Genomic DNA, 15,175 nt, shown 5'->3' with positions numbered 1-15,175 from the left:
ACATTTACCGTTTCTTACCTTCTGGTTGTTCTGCAATTTGTTGCAGGTAGAAAGAGCTCAGTCTTTACAATTAGATTTTGGCAAGTCAGAATAGGCATATGTCTCTCTCTTTGGTGAAGTTTGAAGACAAGACTCAGTCTGTCCACTTGTTGGTACATCTAGCTGAAAACAGAAATCAACATGACTCAAATAATTTTTTTTTCATCTTTAAAGCAGAGCATTATAAGCTAATAGTGAACAAAAAATAAAATCAATTTGAAATTTAATTGTTTTGAAAAGGCATCTTGACATTGACATAATTTTCTTTGTTTCCCATGCAAATCAATTATAACTAAAAATATATCTCTTTCATTAAGATGATATATTTTTTTTTTAGCTTTTTAAAAAGTTAAAAAAGAAGAAGATATTTAGGTTTCAGTGAGTCGGTATAAATGATCCATTAAAAATGTAATATTTACATTTTTTTCAAATGAACCTTTATTCTTTGAGACATTAACATAAGAACTTGGTACTTATGAGTAAAGACATTTCTAAATAGTTTCTCTTTGACTAGATCTATTTGTAAACTAGAAGAGTACATGTAAATGATTCACAGATTAGGAGAGGTTGGCAGTCAGGACTGAACACTTTCTCTCTCTCTCTCTCTCTCTCTCTCTTTCAGGCATATTCGAATGGCAAGATCACTTGGTTGTAGACTCGCTTTTATATAAAACACCTAGGCCTAAATCCTAGACTTTTTCTGAACCCACAGGTCTACAAATACCAGAAAGAGTGGAATCAACCTTAGACCTCTGCTCTAGAGACTAATATTAGCCTAGATAATTCACGTTAGAGCTAATGTTAGGATCTTCTAATGTTAGATCTAACATGAACTTTTTGATCAAAGTTAGCCTACATATATAGTATAATTATTATGCATAGATTTTAGAACCTCTAGATGCCTAAACTTAGGTCTAGCTAGGCCTAGTAAGCTGGATCTTTACAACAAAACTGCCTAGATATGAGTAGTAGATTACTAGAAACCTCTAACGTTAGGTAGAATCAGTGGCCCAGATCTTGACTAAGGTTAGACCTAGATCCTAATTCCAGATGCCAGCTATTTATGCTTCAGACCCCGGCCCTAGATTTTATATTGTAGGTCTAGTATATTACTATTAGACTCTAAACGTTGGTAGATCTACATCTACATCTTCTGTATAGTCTACAGCCCCTTGCCCTGGACCTGGCTCTAGCCCTACAAATAGAAATACATCTAACCAGCGCAGTAACGTTAGTAGTAGTGGACCTGTACTGTCCACGTTATACAACTGCTAATGTGCTACCGTTAGGTGTTAAGTTCATTGTGATTATACTACTAGTGTCATAGGGCCTACCCCGATTGAATTGTTTTGGCATAATAACAGGCGTAGCCGTACATTCTAGCACTAACACTAACATTCGTCGTTAGAGTAACACTACCCCTACTAGCTAGAATGTCTAACACTAACGTTAGTATTAACAGTTAGAGAGAGTGTATTACCGTTAGATAGATTAGACCTAACAGTAGACGAGGATTCAGTCCAACTGCATGTGATGAGGCCATAAATTACAAACCTAGATCGAACTAACAAGACACCTAAATCTAGACGTAGACCTAATGTTTGTTAGGCCTCTTTTCGCACCGTGTCAAGACGTGCTTTACGGAATAGTCGCTGTTCCACTAACAAACACCGCCGGCACGGTCGTGTGGCGGCCCGGGGGTTGGTAGGCATGCCCGCGCCCATGGGATCGGTGCGAAATACAGTAATTAAAGACATCGGCCTAACGTAGTACTAGCGCTTGAACCTTGATATTAACCAAGTCTCAGATCAAAGTTGTATATCTAACTAATAGATCAAAACAGATTTTTAAGTTCCGTTATGCAGTGCAATAAGGAACTATGTATTTATTTACTAAGTTACTTACATTCGAAGGAAATAGTCCCTTTTCCAGTCACCACGTTTCCAACTCAACGACCGAAACATGCAGCTCTCGCGCGAGAGATTTTACCTGTTATATGTAGCTAGCTAGATCGTGGGGGGTAGTGCGTGGTAGACGTACGCACACGTATTAAGTATTCGCGCGCACACAAGCTGCGCGGGGCTACTGGAAAATGCTCGGAAAATGCATTTTCTGAGTTCCTGCAAGTTCAGAGTTTTGATTAAAAGTAAAGATTTCTTCAAGAAAACTAGAAATAATATTGACATATTCAATTAAAGAAGCACTTGTAGTTTTATAAAACATTAAAGTACTTTTGGAAGATCATCTAATTAGCTTGGAAAAGCAAACTTTGCAGAACGTTAAGTAATCTGTGAATATTATTTCGAGAAAACAACACCCAAACATTTGAGAGCCCCATATATGGCTGTACAAAATGACTTTTTAAAATGCTAAGGAAACACATTTAAATTGCAATTTCATTAAAAGGGACAATTGAAACTCATGATCTTTCAAATATCAATTGAATGCAAGCAAAAAATAAAAATTGTGATTTTTGATATGCTTCTGAATTTTGTGCTAAAAATGACATTTTTCGGCAAAAACGCGCGTGACATCCGGCCGTACGCTATTCCTTAGTATTTTTGCAAGACTTTCAGTATGAGAACGGAGCATTAACAAAAAATGCCGTCGAATCCTTATCTAGAGCCTTTTTTGAGGTTTGGCTGGTCTACTATATATAATATTTATATATGTATCATTATCATTACTATAGTGGCTACTTGTATAGCGCACAGGTCCACTTTTCAGTGCTCTCCATATATATATATATATATATATATATATATATGTATGTTCTGCTTCAGAAACGGATTTTTAATCTAACATCACATCGCATCCTGGTCGCTGATGAAGAATGCGATGACTAACCTGTTTGGTGTCTTGTTTCTAAACATGCGCTTAATTTCCTCGCCAGGATAAAGCGTTTTAATGCCATTTTAGGTTTTAATCTCATATGGAGAGAGAGAGAGAGAGAGAGGGGGGGGGGCAAGCACCCACTATCCCATCCCCCTCCCCCCACCCCCCCCCCCCCCCCACCCCGATCCGCCGCCACTGGTTACAATCCTTTATGTCTATACAGCCTATAGACAGGGCAGAGCCAGGCAAAAACTGCCTTTTTTTCCAGTCAAGGTTTTCTCGCTTGATTCTGGTAATTTAGACCATACTTAACAAAATAAGCTTCTGCGCCATCTTGAAATCTGTCCCAAATCCAAGATGGCCGCCAAAAATCCAAAATGGCCGCCAGAGGACCTAAAAAGTGCCTTCTGTGGTTAAGATTTGTCTGGAAATGGGTTTTTTTTTACTCTATTTGATGATAAATGGTAAGAGGAATAAGATTCAGTGAATTAAGATTAAAATCAGTTTCTTTTTTATTGCGAAAATCCAACATAGCCGCCAGACGCAGCTCCCGAAATTAATAAATGTCATAATAACCGGAGGGCCAAACCCTAAAAACTTGCTTACTTCACAAGTGAGTTCCACTCTCTCTACAAACTAAGTAGACCATGCCTATTTTCAAATTTTTATTGTAACAAACAACATTCCACTGGTCTACCTCAAAAAATTTGTTACGAAAGCCTCCAAATCCAAAATGGCGTCCAAGATGGCCGCCATATTTACTGAATTTGCTATTTGAAAGATAGAATTTGATAGAAACATCAGATTTCAACAAATGTGATGTCATATGAAAGAGAATAAAATTTCCTACAAGTTGATACCATTTTTGTGGGCGATTGTGATAACTGAATTGTGATATAAAGGAAAAACACTCATTTTTTGATATTTTTCTGAAAAAAGGAAAATCATGAAAATTCTTGATTCAGCATAAATCAGAAAAAAGACTGAAGGATTATCTTGAAACGTTTTCAAGAATTTTGCTTAACATATAATTAATATTTGGAGAAAATTAGGGGTCAGTACCATTTGCGGTTCAGGAGTTATAATGTTTCAAACTTGAAAACTCACTATGTAAAAATTTCCACTTTAGCTGTGACAAGACCCTGTTGGTCGTAAAGAGAGTCTGCACACGCCAAGAGTACTACACGCACCACTGGCACTGACGCTTGCAGCAGTGCCAGTGGTGCGTGTAGTAGTCTTGGTGCGCGCAGACTTTTTTTGACAAACAAAGAGTTTGTGCCTGCAAACTAACTTTTCATACCAAGTGGTAGCTCAGGTGACGCTGATCGTTATTATTTCAAAGTACAGCTGTAGATCATTCTGATATGTTTTTATGCCTCCGCCAACGAAGTGGCCGAAGGCATTATGTTTTCGGGTCATCTGTACGTCCGGATGTCCGTCCCGTTTTGTTTTTGTCGATATCTCAAGAACCGTGTGGTGGTTTTACATCAAACTTGGTATGAGGGTATATCCTGGGGGATAATACTTTGTTTGGATTTTAGGGTAATGGGGTCAAAGGTCAAAGACCACAGGTTATTTTGTGAAAAAAGGTTGAAATTTCATGTTTTTCTCCATATCTCGCAAATGGCTAAAGGTATCTTCATGGAACTTAGTATATATATGCTTGTACCGATGGGCAGTGATTATCTAGGAAAGTTGGGGGTCATGGGTCAAAGGTCAGGTGGGGGTCAAAGGTCAAGTTCAACTCCTCAAAATATCACTACTTATATTTATGCAATGCCTGAAGGTTTGTTTTTTTAACTTGATGTATGCATGTATTACCAAATATATATTCTGTGGGAAGTTTTTGCCAAAAGGTCAAAAGTCAAAAGATCAAAGGTCAAGTGAAAGTGCTTTATTGCACTTTTTCCTCCATATCTCGAAAGTAACTCAAGGTATCATCATGAAACTTACGTATTTATGCATGTTCTACCTGACAGTGATTCTCTTTGGAACTGTGAGGTTAAAGGTCAAAGGCAAGGTTTAGATAATGCTATTTTACCATTTGATACTGAAATTATACTTTTTCTCAATACCCTGAAAATTACTCAATGCATAAACTAATGAAAGGGTCAAAAGTCAAGTAAAAATCATCAGTTCCCCAAATACCTGCACTCTGACGTTTTAATCATTCATCCAATTGAACCTAGTTCCAGGAAAGTGAACATTCAGCACATTTGTGGCAAACCTGTCATTTAAATATTTTGCCAATTGTGTGAAACTGTCATCACACATTGCCAAGACATTGTACTATAGACCTACTAGGAGAACCATGCATTATGGCGGAGGCATACCAGTCGCCGTAGCGACATTTCTAGTTTTTTGTACTAAGCTGTCAACAGTTATCAATGTTACGGTTTCTTGAAAAGAAATGGTGATATTTTCGTATGTTTTAGGCTTCATTATATATATATATATATTTTTTTTTTTTTTTTTTTTTTTTTTTTTTTTTTTTACATGGTAGAATGTTTTTTGATACAACTAACCTGCACATATAAATCGAATGTGATATCTCTTCCAACGGTAAAGGATACCTTTAGTGTGTTGCGTCAGATTTTTAGAATTTCTTGTATTGCTGTCTATCATACATGTATATATTGTCCTTGTTTAAACCATATTGAGGGTTTTTTTTTTTTTTGGGGGGGGGGAGGGGGGTGGAGCTCCTTTTAGTGTTTGGGTAAGGCCCGATCTTTGATTTAAAAAAGAAATGCTTCTGTATCAAAGATATGCTTTTGTACTTGTATGTTACTCTGCAGTTGTAGAAACGTGAATGATGATGGCATATGTGTAATAATATCTGATCCGTACATGTCGTTGAAAGCCCTTCTGATCCGAGCACCCCCCCCCCCCCCCGGAAAAATCCCACATGGCGGCAATTTCTCAAAGTTGCTTTTAAATGTGTTGTGCGAAATTACTTTTCAGTATGTTGTTCAAATAACACTGTCCAAAATGATTATTCATGCTGTATATTCACATTTCTGAGGGGCCCACATTCTACAAGACTTGTCTTTTTAGTGGGTCCTTCCATTTTTCGAATTATCCACAATGTTTACTTACTTCAAATCACTCGAATTTTATGATAATCTGTAATGATTGTAAGGTGCTACAATTATTGTATTCTTTTCATCCTACATAGTTTTGAGCACCTGATTTTCTGTTACCAAAAAAGAAGAAGTGATGTTTATATGTTCTTGTCGAAAAATGAAATAAAACATCGAATTGAATTGAATTGAATTGAATTGAATTGAATTGAATTTACAAATAAGCATGCTGAAAGTGTATTCACTGTGAATAGATTTTTCTTAAATCGTTTTAGGCTGATTTCATGTGGGTTATAGTGTCAAAATTGAATTGAACTAAATGCCATTGGTAGATGTGTTCACATTTTAGATATCAGGATCACTCGAGAGTGGAAATGGGCAATTCCGTGGTCAGTAACGTTACATTATAGGGACATTCTCATGATTTAGATTAGACTCATTTCTCTATCTGTGGATGTGAAGTCTCATTAATGTCACCAGAGATCATTCTAGTGTAGACCTAGAACAGAGCAAAGAATGAAATCATTTCATGAATTATTTTAGAAGAAAGGTCTGCTTTTAATGCCGGTTAGTAACGTTACAAAAAAAGGACATAAAAAATTGATGAGCATCTTTGAACAAAAAGTTTGCTAAAACTGGTATAGCTTGAAATATATCAACACTTATTTTTCATTTCTAGCTTTAAGGGCAATATCTGCCCCAAATATCCTTTCTCATTATAACTTTGTTTGAAAATTAAGTACAAAAATCGTGGTTAGTAACGTTACGGTTAGTAACGTTACGGCTTGTCCAGTTTTTACAGAATTGTGTGTTAACTCAAATCATTACATGTTTCCTCATGAGAATGCAAAGTTAAAGCTAAGAAACATCAGATAAGACATGAAACTCTTATTTCAATCATCAAACTCATGCAGTATAGTACCATTGTACTTGTACATGTTAAAAAAGACTAGAAAAAAGTTTTCATAAATTACAAACTTTAAAAAAAAAGTACCACTTTTAAAGACTAGGTCAAGTGATATCCACAGTTTCATAACTTTGCCAATCACTGTTCATCATGACTCACAGTAATTCACAAAAACAGCCTGTTTTATTGAGCAAAACAGTTAATGTGTCCCTTATCAACAGTACCTTTAACAAAGGGGAAAGAAATCAAAGAGCAAAAACTAATGTACCTGTATGTAGTATGTACAGTGTATGGCCAATTGTGGTGTGCGTAGTCATTGCACAATAGGAATCCAGCATAATGCAATGTTGTGTATTATTGTGAAAGTAGTTTAAGTCATATGACATTAACTCAAATAATACAGTGTATTAGTTGAATTCATGTTTATTCAAGTCTAGAGACATGTGTTTTTATTTTCTTTTAGACCAGTTTGAATGTCAAATCTCTGCATTGTTCTGAAAACAAAAGTCTGTTCGCTGTACCTGAAGCATAATTAACCCCGACAAACTATTGTATGATAATTTCAAATTGGGACAGAAAATTTGAATTGACGGCCTCAATTGTTTTTAACACTACTTTCCACACAAAATGCTCTGCTGGCCCACAGATTCCATCAATTGCCTCTTCCCATGGGAAGTGGTTTAAAAAAAAAATCGCTCAATGTGCACCTTGTGAGCCTTCTTTAGTGATGCAAATGCTGTAGACCCCCCCCCCCCCAACATTTCCCGCCATGATTCCGCAACGCGCAAAGATTTTGCCGCATCGTCTCATGACTTTTTTCAATGAAGTCTCCCCCATATTTTGAGAGCAAATTTGCGATGTCCGGGTACACCGTTCTACAATTATGTAATGTTTTGCATAAATGCATGTCGACCTGAAAACAGCTCAAATTCATGACATCGTGTGCAAATCCAATGCAAATTGTGTTTTTTCGTTAATTTGATATTAATTAGATTGTTTCAACCTTTGACCAGTGAAATTAATCAATTGTAATGTAGATAAGCTTGAAAAAGTGCCTGCAACAAATTTTGGCAATAAAAAAAATAGAAAACAAAAGGTAAAAAAAATTAAAATACATAAGAAATTAACAAAACAATAAAAGACAAAAGAAACTAATTTTGATTTTGCTATTTTTTTTGCAAGAAAATTGTTTGATGTGTCTTGAGGAACTCTTACACAAAAATTTAGCAATCCTTCAGTCTTTTTTATGGAGTTATAGGTGAAAATATGATTTCATGCGTAAATTTGCATAATTAATTTACTAAAAAAAGAAGCCAATATCTTTTTACTGTATGACCACATAATCTTGTAGTTGACATCTGGCTCTATCATCAGGCAAAATTTTACCAGACCAGGACCTGTCCATTGGAGTCTTATTCACTTATTTCATGGTTAGTAACGTTACAATACACACAGACTGTGGTTAGTAACGTTACACATTTTGACTGCTGTTATTTCTAGCTTCTATAATGATTAGTAATACTTATTTTTATATTTATGTTAGTCATTGGACACAGCAGGAAAAATTGAAATATTATCATTCATAGACACTTTATACTCTCTGGAGGTAAATAATTTCACCTTTTGGTTAGTAACGTTACATGACTGTTCGATGGTTGGGGAAATGCACACATGTTTGCATTTTGAAGACATGTAAGTTGATTTTACTTAATTTATCCATGAAAGCACTGCATTGCCTCTATGAATTCAATATTTCTGGCTAGAAAATGGCATTTAACTTGACTAGCTATCTTCTTTGCCATTATAGAGATTTTGCTGATGAAATTCAATCTGAAAGTTTACTTGTTCAAAATTGGTTTAATTCAATACCTAAAACTATCAAGATACCCTGAAAAAAAAGTTTTTCCTGAATTATCAATGTATTCTTTCTGAAGTCAAACACAAAAATCAAGGAAAAAACCAAATTGAAATTTTATGGTCATGTCCCTCTATTTGTTCATTTTCATTCCTTTTAGAGTGATCTCAGGGATCACTCAAAGAGTGACGAGTGATCCCTAAGGTCACTCTAAAATCAGTGAAAATGAGAATTTTCACTCAAAATTCACTCCAATTTTACTTTAAATTTACAGATTTCCATTACTAACTCCTTCAAAAATGAAACTTCCACTCAATTTTTTTTCTTTTTCGGAGTAGAATATCACTGGTTTTAAAAATATCTCCATAAAAACCCATGACGGTTTGAAATAGCACTACAATGTTCAAAATATATAAAAACTATAAATAGATAGCACAACAGACAAAATTGTACCAAAATTAAAAGAATACATTTAATTTGGCGCAATAAACTATGTCAGCTTAGATGGCCTGCAATCTTGAAGTTTTTGAGTGATTGATCCAAATTTTGTTTTAAACTTTCTATAGCATGGTTGTTTCAAGCTTGTACCTCTATTTGAAAGACATTTTTTGCTTCATCTCATCTGCTCCAGAACAATCTACTTTGAAATGATAGCGATCGGCGTCACCTGAGCTACCACTTGGTATGAAAAGTTAGTTTGCAGGCACAAACTCTTGTTTGTCAAAAAAAGTCTGCGCGCACCAAGACTACTACACGCACCACTGGCACTGCTACAAGCGTCAGTGCCAGTGGTGCGTGTAGTAGTCTTGGCGCGTGCAGATGCTCTTTACGACCAACAAGGTCTTGTCACAGCTAAAGTGGAAATTTTTACATAGTGAGTTTTCAAGTTTGAGACATTATAACTCCTGAACCGCATATGGTACTGACCCCTAATTTTCTCCAAATATTAATTATATGTTAAACAAAATTCTTAAAACGTTTCAAGATAATCCTTCAGTCTTTTTCTGATTTATGCTGAATCAAGCATTTTCATGATTTTCCTTTTTTTCAGAAAAATATCAAAAAATGAGTATTTTTCCTTAAAATCTCAATCCAGTTATAGCAATCTCCCACAAAAATGGTATCAACTTGTAGGAAATTTTATTCTCTTTCATATGACATCACATTTGTTGAAATCTGATGTTTCTATCAAATTCTATATTTCAAATAGCAAATTCAGTAGATATGGCGGCCATCTTGGATGCCATTTTGGATTTGGAGGCTTTCGCAACAAATTTTTTGAGGTAGACCAGTGGTATGTTGTTTGTTACAATAGAAATTTGAAAATAGGCATGGTCTACTTAGTTTGTAGAGAGAGTGGAACTCACTCGTTAAGTAAGCGAGTTTTTAGGGTTTGGCCCTCCGGTTATTATGACATTTATTAATTTCGGGAGCTGCGTCTGGCGGCCATGTTGGATTTTTGCAATAAAAAAGAAACTGATTCTAATTTTAATCCACTGAATCTTATTTCTCTTACCATTTATCATCAAATAGAGTAAAAAAAAACCCATCCCCAGACAAATCTTAACCACAGAAGGCACGTTTTAGGTCCTCTGGTGGCCATTTTGGATTTTTGGCGGCCATCTTGGATTTGGGACAGATTTCAAGATGGCGCAGAAGCTTATTTTGTTAAATATGGTCTAAAGTACCAGAATTAAGTGAGAAAACCTTGACTGGAAAAAAAGGCAGTTTTTGCCTGGCTCTGCCCTGTCTAATATATTACGCACCGCGTAATTTCTACTTTTCCTTGTATGTGTAATTTCTGTTGACACCTTTGATAGGTTTTTTGGCCCTGTTTAAAAGTAAGAAAAGTCTTTTTGGGGTGATCAAAAGTTTCCCCACTGAATTCCTTCTTACCCCATGTTATGTATTGGCTTGCACGGTTTCATTAATACCGGTACTTTGGGGACTCGTTTGGTTAGGAGTCCCCCCGACACCTCTCTGTGTCACTGCAGGGAGAAGTCTTCCTGTACACACAGGTGGATCCCTTTTGTTCGATCTCGCACCCATTGTGTTTATACACTGATTTATTTTTCCGACTTTGTAGACTGGTGTGCACCTCGTATGGCTAAGTGTTTTGTATGTGTTTCCTTATTTTCTCTTTTGAGAGTTGGTGGACTGTGTTGAATGTAATTTCTTTACTCTTTTGCAGAATAATATTTCTTTACTCTTTTGCAGAATAATATTTAGCTACCATGCCTCGCTCTAGTAAAACCTCAGCGGCTCCCGCTACGTTCTTTACCCCACCCCCCAATGCAAGCATTGTGGAAACAAGTGCAGGCAGGCGTGTATCGGATGATACAGCCAGTATGCCTGTGGCACCTAGTACCTCTTCTGCCGAGACCACGATACTCCTGCCGGGGAGTCCCTCCGGTTAGGCCTCTGCTCCAAAGGTTCAGTTTCTCAATTGTTTGGGGCTATTTCAAGATTTTTTTATGCCTCAGCCACGAAGTGGTGCCGGAGGCATTATGTTTTCGGGTTGTCCGTCCGTAATGAATTTTGTGGACAGCGTAACTAAAAAGCCGTTTGAGGTATCCTAATGAAACTTGGCATGTATGTGTATTAGGGGGTGAAGTTGTGCCTATCAACTTTTTGGTGCACATGCTCAAGGTCAAAGGTCAAAAGGTCAAGGTCAAATACGTAAAATTTCACTATTTCCACCATATCTATGCAATGCCTGAAGATATTTTCTTGAAACTTAGTGTTTACATGTATTACCCAATTAAGATTCTCTGGTGAACGTTTGGGGTCATGAGGTCAAAGGTCAAAGGTCAAAAGGTCAAGTAAAAATATCAAAACTTCACTTTTTTCTCCGTATCTTGGAAATTGTTCAAGATATCTTCATGGAACATACTATATATACATGTACTGACTGGCAGTGATTATCCAGAGAATTTAGGGTTCATGGGTCAAAGGTCAGGAGTCAAAGGTCAGGGCAACACTTCAAAATTTTACTATTTCCCTCATATTTATGCAATGCCAGCGGGATTATTTTTTTTTTACACTTGGTGTATGCGTGTATAACCTAATAGAGATTTTCTGGAAGCTTTCTTTTTTCTTCTTTTCTTTTTTTTTGCCTAAAAGGTCAAAGATCAAGAGAAAGTGCTGAACTAACTTTTTCCTCCATATCTCAGAAGTGGCTCAAGTTATCTTGAAGCTTACTACATATTTATGCATGTTGTGCCTGACAGTGATTATTCTATGAATTTTAGGGTCAAAGGCCAGATGAAAATGGTAACAATGAACTTTTCAATACAGAAATTGCACTTTTTCTCCATACCTTGAAAATTTCTCAATGCATAAACTTATGAATGGGTCAAAGTCAAGTTAAAGTCCTTAGATCCCCAAATACATGCTCTCCTATTCATCCAATTAAACCTAAGTCAAGGAAGGTGAACATTCAACACATTTGTGACAAAATTGTCATTTTAATATTTTGCCAATTTTGTGAAAATGTAATCACACACTGTCTACATGTACTATAGACCTATTAGGAGAATCATGCTTTATGGCGGAGGCATACCAGTCGCCTTAGCGACATTTCTAGTTACTTTCCTAGATCATCGCAGTGCGTGTACGGCTCATTCTTCTACTGTACATACAATATTGCGGATACCTCTGTGCTGATATACGCTTAAGGGCGGACGTCCACTTGGGCGCGGACAAGCCCCGGAAGGGTTGCGGAAGCAAATTTTGTTATTTCGGCATCCTGTCCGCGACAGACGCGGAATAACTTTGTGAATCGGCTTGTCCTGGGACATTCCTAGGACTGTCCGCGGACTGTCCGCGGACAGACTGCGGACAAACCTAGGAATCACTCCGGAAGAGCGCGAAATACCTCGGAATATGCTAATCGTAGCCGGGCAGCGCGGAAACATCTAGGATTACACCAGGAATGAACGCGGACAATCAAGATGCCTTCCGGACAACACAAGTTAGGCATGCGGACAAACTGCGGACAATACCAGGAAAATGGAAAGGTATAAATTTGGCGCTGACTTTGACTTTTCCTCATTTGACTGCTAGCCGTCATTGATGCTCCTTGTTGTGCTTCCGCGGTAGCGGCTGATATTGTATTAATATGATTGGTCAATATTATTTGATGATAGAATGTGACCACCAAAAGTCGAAGAATAGGATTGTCTGCATGTCGGCTGACGACTCATTTTTTTTTTTTTTTTGATTTGTCTCATCTGGGAGAACAATTTTTTCTCTGCCTACAGTCACATGGATGATATTCGCAAACTTTTTGAACCATATATATATATATATATATATATATGATATACATAAAAATGTAAATGTATATACATATATATATGTATATATAATCACGTTGATAAGGTAGTCCACGTTTGGGCAAGATAAAAAGATAAGTAACAAAACTGCAACAAAGTTCATGCTGTATTCACCAACGGTTTATTTCTTCACAAGAAATAAACCGTTGATTTCTTCACAAGAAATAAACCGTTGGTGAATACAGCATGAACTTTGTTGCAGTTTTGTTATATATATATATATATATATATATATAGGTATATATATATATTCTTTATTCCCTTTTTTAGACCTGTGCTTTATCCATCGTAAAGTATATACATGTTTTGTCTGATACTTCTGTAGAGCATGCCAAAATGATCCTAATCATTAAATTTGTTGTTCTTTCTCTGATTTTTACCCTTGTGCATCTCTAACCCTCTCTTATTTTGATCACTTTTGAACATTTTCAAGTCTGAGATTTTTTTTTCATGCTTAGAGCTTACTAGCCTATTGTCAATGAAGTGTAAAAATGGGGAAATATTTTTAACTTACTTTAATTTACTTTTTTTTTGGGGGGGGAGGGGGTTCAGCTGGGCTGTCAAATTGGACAATCGAGTTTATTTGCAACTAAAACAAAAAGAGAAGAAAAAATTATTAGGTAATAACAACTACGAAAATCATTTAGGTAAAGAATATTTCTGAAATGATTTGTGATGCTTAATGTGTACTTTTAACACTCAGCAAAAAAACAAAACAAAAGAAAGACAGAAATTTAACACTTTTTCGAGTTCATGATTTATTGCTTTTTCTCTCATTTCACTTGAATTTTGAAGTGACAGAAAATTCTTCATTTTCCTCCATCATCTTTAGCTTTCATTGTTATTTTGGGCTTCAAAGATATTACATTGTAATGAGACCACAGGTATGTCTTTGCAATTGAATTCATGCTTTTTAGTGTGATGAATTTGTCTTTTGTTCTAATATGTTGTATCATTAGAAAGCATTTACGTATGAATAACAACTTGTTCATGTTTATAATTATAATACATTAACATTTAGCCAAAAATTCTATGCTTTTTTTTTTCTGAGTGTACTTCCACCTACTTTTGTGATTTTTCAGCTGGACTGTCACATGGGACAACATAGTTTGTTTGCAAATAAAATACGAAAACAACATAAAGGAAAATGTACTATAGTAAGTAATAGGAACAAGGAAAGTCACTCAGATGAAAAATAATTTCTGAAAAGATCAAATCAAAACAAACTTACTAGGAAGTTAGGGGGCTGATTTCACTTCTTTCTGGTTGCTTTTGGCACAGTCTCTACTACCTTCTTCTTTGCCTTCTGGGACCGGAAATTCCTTAGATTTACCTGTTCTTCATCACTAGACGAAAGGTGTGCCTGTGATGGAGATATTTGCATGGGGGCCTCGCCTCCCTTCTTGCTCATTTTGCGTTTCATTGGCATGACGCTCGCGGAAAGTGTCGACATTTTCATGTCTGGATCACAAAATTTCTGCATAGGTTCCGGCATATATAGATCCGCATCGGCTCCGCGCTGTCCTAAAACATTCCTGGTGTCTTCCGCTTTCATTCAGGAAGCTTCCCCACACCGCGGGATTCTTTCCGGAAGCGTGTGCGGAAGGAGCGGAAGGGTTCCGCACGGGACATCCTCAGGACATCGTCAGGACAAGTCGCCGAAGGTGTCAGGAAGTTCATTTCCGCGTCCAAATTTTGGTCTCGATCAAAATTTGGACGCGGAAATTTTTCTCTCTCCCGAAGGTGCGGAAACGCCCGGACATGTTTAGGACAGTGAGCGGACACGTTCAGGAACGTGCGGATAGGTTCCCGAAGGAGTGCGGAATACCAAATTTGCATTCCGGGGCTTGTCCGCGTCTTGTCCGCGCCCTAGTGGACGCCTGGTCTTAGCCCCCTCTGACCCTTTAGTGTACGCAACAAATCCTGCAGCTTCACGGGCCTTCCCTGCTGTGCAGCAGTCGGTCTCAGGCTGGATGCCTGAGCTTGTTCCCTCTTCGGCTTTCCCGCCAATTGCCCGATATAGGAGTGGGGGGGGGGGGAGACAGGTCTCAGGGTTCCTCTCTCTGGGGGCATTTCCGGTTTGGAGAGAGTTCCCACGGTGACTCCCTCTTTGGATAATCAA

Source organism: Diadema antillarum, unplaced genomic scaffold (assembly GCF_040938485.1).
Source record: "Diadema antillarum isolate AM-2024a unplaced genomic scaffold, OU_Dant_1.0 seq00001946_RagTag, whole genome shotgun sequence".
Classification (NCBI taxonomy): Eukaryota; Metazoa; Echinodermata; class Echinoidea; order Diadematoida; family Diadematidae; genus Diadema; species Diadema antillarum.
This window is presented reverse-complemented; position numbering follows the sequence as displayed.